Below are 4713 nucleotides of genomic sequence, written 5' to 3' on the forward strand. Positions count from 1 at the left end.
AGGAGAGACAGAGGAGAGGAGAGACAAATGAGAGGAGAGACAGAGGAGAGGAGAGACAAAGGAGAGAAGAGATAGAGGAGAGGAGAGATAGAGGAGAGGAGAGATAGAGGAGAGACAAAGGAGAGGAGAGATAGAGGAGAGATAGAGGAGAGACAAAGGAGAGGAGAGACAAAGGAGAGGAGAGATAGAGGAGAGGAGAGACAGAGGAGAGGAGAGACAAAGGAGAGGAGAGACAGAGGAGAGGAGAGACAGAGGAGAGGAGAGACAGAGGAGAGGAGAGACAGAGGAGAGGAGAGACAAAGGAGAGGAGAGACAAAGGAGAGGAGAGACAGAGGAGAGACAAAGGAGAGACAAAGGAGAGGAGAGATAGAGGAGAGACAAAGGAGAGGAGAGATAGAGGAGAGACAAAGGAGAGGAGAGACAAAGGAGAGGAGAGACAGAGGAGAGGAGAGACAAAGGAGAGGAGAGATAGAGGAGAGGAGAGATAGGAGAGATAGAGGAGAGGAGAGACAGAGGAGAGAAAAAGGAGAGGAGAGACAAAGGAGAGGAGAGACAGAGGAGAGGAGAGACAGAGGAGAGGAGAGCCAGAGGAGAGGAGAGACAAGGGAGAGGAGAGATAGAGGAGAGGAGAGACAGAGGAGAGGAGAGACAAAGGAGAGGAGAGACAGAGGAGAGGAGAGACAAAGGAGAGGAGAGATAGAGGAGAAGAGAGACAAAGGAGAGGAGAGACAGAGGAGAGGAGAGACAGAGGAGAGGAGAGACAAAGGAGAGGAGAGATAGGAGAGATAGAGGAGAGGAGAGACAGAGGAGAGACAAAGAAGAGGAGAGACAAAGGAGAGGAGAGACAGAGGAGAGGAGAGACAAAGGAGAGGAGAGACAAATGAGAGGAGAGACAGAGGAGAGGAGAGGAGCGGAGAGGAGAGGAGAGGAGAGGAGAGGAGAGGAGAGGAGAGGAGAGGAGAGGAGAGGAGAGGAGAGGAGAGGAGAGGAGAGGAGAGAGGAGAGACAGAGGAGAGGAGAGACAAAGGAAAGGAGAGATAGAGGAGAGGACAGATAGAGGAGAGGAGAGACAAAGGAGAGGAGAGACAAAGGAGAGGAGAGACAGAGGAGAGGAGAGACAAAGGAGAGGACAGATAGAGGAGAGACAAATGAGAGGAGAGACAGAGGAGAGGAGAGACAAAGGAGAGAAGAGATAAAGGAGAGAAGAGATAGAGGAGAGGAGAGATAGAGGAGAGGAGAGATAGAGGAGAGGAGAGACAAAGGAGAGGAGAGACAAAGGAGAGGAGAGACAAAGGAGAGGAGAGACAGAGGAGAGGACAGATAGAGGAGAGACAAATGAGAGGAGAGACAAATGAAAGGAGAGACAGGAGAGGAGAGACAGAGGAGAGGAGAGACAGAGGAGAGGAGAGACAAATGAGAGGAGAGACAGAGGAGGAGAGAGGAGAGGAGAGACAGAGGAGAGGAGAGACAAAGGAGAGGAGAGACAGAGGAGAGGAGAGACAGAGGAGAGGAGAGACAAAGGAAAGGAGAGATAGAGGAGGAGAGAGGAGAGGAGAGAGGAGAGGAGAGACAGAGGAGAGACAAAGGAGAGGAGAGACAGAGGAGAGGAGAGACAGAGGAGAGGAGAGATAGAGGAGAGGAGAGACAGAGGAGAGACAAATGAAAGGAGAGACAGAGGAGAGGAGAGACAAAGGAGAGGAGAGACAGAGGCTTCCTCCTCTCCCTCTAGACTCTAGAGGGCCGTATGTTTGACACCCCTGCTCTAGAGGCTTCCTCCTCTCGGCTGCATCTCCAATAACCTCTAGTGGCTTCCTCCTCTCGGCTGCATCTCAGTAACCTCTAGTGGCTTCCTCCTCTCGGCTGCATCTCAGTAACCTCTAGTGGCTTCCTCCTCTCGGCTGCTTCTCCAATGACCTCTAGTGGCTTCCTCCTCTCGGCTGCATCTCAGTAACCTCTAGTGGCTTCCTCCTCTCGGCTGCATCTCAGTAACCTCTAGTGGTTTCCTCCTCTCGGCTGCATCTCAGTAACCTCTAGTGGCTTCCTCCTCTCGGCTGCATCTCCAATAACCTCTAGTGGCTTCCTCCCCTCGGCTGCATCTCAGTAACCTCTAGTGGCTTCCTCCTCTCGGCTGCATCTCCAATAATATCTCTAGTGGCTTCCTCCTCTCGGCTGCATCTCAGTAACTTCTAGTGGCTTCCTCCTCTCGGCTGCATCTCCAATAACCTCTAGTGGCTTCCTCCTCTCGGCTGCATCTCAGTAACCTCTAGTGGCTTCCTCCTCTCGGCTGCATCTCCAATAACCTCTAGTGGCTTCCTCCTCTCCCTCCAGTGGCTTCCTCATCTCGGCCTCCATCTCCAATGACCTCTAGTGGCTTCCTCCTCTCGGCCTCCATCTCCAATAACTTCTACCTTTTAAATGTCAGATTTGAGTCATTTAGCTGACGCTGTAATCGAGAGCAATTTAGTAATTAGGGTTAAGTGCCTTGCTCAAGGGCACATTGGCCAATTTTTTTCACCTAGTCGGCTCGGGGGATTTGAACCAGCAACCTTTTGGTTACGGGCCTAACACTCTTAACCGCTAAGCTTCCTCCCCCTCGGCTGCATCTCAATACCTGTGGTGACATCCCCCCCTCGGCTGCATCTCAATACCTGTGGTGACTTCCTCCCCTCGGCTGCATCTCAATACCTGTGGTGACTTCCTCCCCTCGGCTGCATCTCAATACCTGTGGTGACTTCCTCCCCTCGGCTGCATCTCAATACCTGTGGTGACTTCCTCCCCTCGGCTGCATCTCAATACCTGTGGTGACTTCCTCCCCTCGGCTGCATCTCAATACCTGTGGTGACTTCCTCCCCTCGGCTGCATCTCAATACCTATGGTGACTTCCTCCCCTCGGCTGCATCTCAATACCTATGGTGACTTCCTCCCCTCGGCTGCATCTCAATACCATTGGTGACTTCCTACCCTCGGCTGCACCCGACTACCTGCAACCAAAAATGTCCAATGGAAGAATGAGACACTAGGAGACACAGCGACTTAACGGTTGAGCTTGCGATCAGAGTTGAAGAATTTTGTACATTTCAGTGAGGCAACAGCCAATCAGGGCGGAGGACAGCTCTGACTTTGACATAAAGGCCAACGACCAAACTCCCATCATGCATGCTGTTTGGAAGATAGACCCACGATGGATGATTTCAGAGACTTGGTAGCTAGCTTTATGACCAAGTCTAAACGACAGGAGAATTCCTTCCTCCCCCCTCTGTCTGTCTGTCTGTCTGTCCCCCCCCTCCTTCCTACCTCCTCCCTCTGTCTCTCTCTCTCTCCCTCCTTCCTTTCTTCCTCCCCCCTCTGTCTGTCTCTCTCTCTCCCTCTCCTTCCTACCCTCCTTCCTCCCCCCTCTGTCTGTCGCTCTCTCCCTCCTTCCTTTCTTCCTCCCCCCTCTGTCTGTCTCTCTCTCTCCCTCTCCTTCCTACCCTCCTTCCTCCCCCCTCTGTCTGTCGCTCTCTCCCTCGTTCCTACCTTCCTTCCTCACCCTTCTGTCTGTCTGTCTCTCTCTCTCCCTCCTTCCTACCTTCCTTCCTCCCCCCTCTGTCTGTCTGTCTGTCTCTCTCCCTCCTACCTTCCTTCCTCACCCTTCTGTCTGTCTCTCTCCCTCCTTCCTACCTTCCTTCCTCCCCCTCTGTCTGTCTCTCTCCCTCCTTCCTACCTTCCTTCCTCCCCCTCTGTCTGTCTGTCTCTCTCCCTCCTTCCTACCTTCCTTCCTCCCCCTCTGTCTGTCTGTCTCTCTCCCTCCTTCCTACCTTCCTTCCTCCCCCTCTGTCTGTCTGTCTCTCTCCCCTCCTTCCTACCTTCCTTCCTCCCCTCTGTCTGTCTGTCTCTCTCCCTCCTTCCTACCTTCCTTCCTCCCCTCTGTCTGTCTGTCTCTCTCCCTCCTTCCTACCTTCCTTCCTCCCCCTCTGTCTGTCTGTCTCTCTCCCTCCTTCCTACCTTCCTTCCTCCCCCTCTGTCTGTCTGTCTCTCTCCCTCCTTCCTACCTTCCTTCCTCCCCCTCTGTCTGTCTCTCTCCCTCCTTCCTACCTTCCTTCCTCCCCCTCTGTCTCTCTCCCTCTCCCTCCTTCCTACCTTCCTTCCTCACCCTTCTGTCTGTCTCTCTTCCTCCTTCCTACCTTCCTTCCTCCCCCTCTGTCTGTCTCTCTCCCCCTCCTTCCTTACCTTCCTCACCCGCTTCAGCCTCCTCCAGCTCAGCTTTCTTCAGTCTTTCCTGCATCACCACACGTTTAGCCAGATCAGCAAAGCCCCGACGTCGGGGGGCAGGAGAGGACGAGGGGGCTAGAGAGGTGGAGGGGGCATAAAGCCCCAACGGCGGGGGCAGGAGAGGTGGATGGGGTAGACGTAGAGGGAGATGGGGTGGAGGTGGTGGCAGTGGGTGAATGAACGGACAATTTTGGGGTGATGGAGAGAGGAGAAGGAGAGGAAGTGGGAGGAGGAGGACAAGAGACTGACAATGGGATGAATTTGGGGGAGTCTGAGGGAGTCGGGGTGAGGGAAGGTTGGGAGGCAGGGGGGATGGGGTTAGGGGAGGGAGGTGAGGCAGTGTCCAGGGTAGAGGGAGACCCCTGTGGGATGAGGGGGGTGGAAGGGGGGAGTGGGGAGGGAGGAGGGGGGAGATCCACATCCACCTCACCTGTAATGACAAGAGAAGATAAGAGACGCTGT

The 4713-nt window shown here is 54.1% G+C and overlaps 1 pseudogene; it reads right to left on the minus strand.

Annotated features, from left to right (window-relative positions):
* Nucleotides 1-4337, minus strand: part of LOC124026562 — a 32491-nt pseudogene extending 28154 nt beyond the window's left edge.
* Between the last annotated feature and the right edge of the window lie 376 nt (nt 4338-4713).

The sequence above is a fragment of the Oncorhynchus gorbuscha genome, unplaced genomic scaffold, assembly GCF_021184085.1.
Source record: "Oncorhynchus gorbuscha isolate QuinsamMale2020 ecotype Even-year unplaced genomic scaffold, OgorEven_v1.0 Un_scaffold_2775, whole genome shotgun sequence".
Classification (NCBI taxonomy): domain Eukaryota; kingdom Metazoa; phylum Chordata; class Actinopteri; order Salmoniformes; family Salmonidae; genus Oncorhynchus; species Oncorhynchus gorbuscha.